This window comes from Phyllopteryx taeniolatus, chromosome 7 (assembly GCF_024500385.1).
Source record: "Phyllopteryx taeniolatus isolate TA_2022b chromosome 7, UOR_Ptae_1.2, whole genome shotgun sequence".
NCBI classification, from domain to species: Eukaryota; Metazoa; Chordata; class Actinopteri; order Syngnathiformes; family Syngnathidae; genus Phyllopteryx; species Phyllopteryx taeniolatus.
Window position 1 is genome coordinate 23481473 of NC_084508.1, and position 324 is coordinate 23481796.

Sequence of the window (324 nt, forward strand, 5' to 3'; positions counted from 1 at the left end):
CAACTGTATTATACTGCCGCTCGGTGGTCAGGTCGTGAACACCGGTGGAAGCCACAATGAGACACATTTAATTTTGTTATTAGTATATGTTTTTAGAAAATACAATATTACAATACACTATACAATAGAGTGTCATTTTCATTATTTAAAAAAATACATTACAAATATTTTTGTTGTTGGGGGGGTGGCATTTTCATTCATTTCAATGGTGAATGATTTGAGATATGAGTGTTTTGAGTTACATGTGTGGTTGTGGACCAAATTAAACTATGGGAAAAACGATGGGAGTGGATTGTGTTGGACCTTAGAAAATTTGTCATCAAT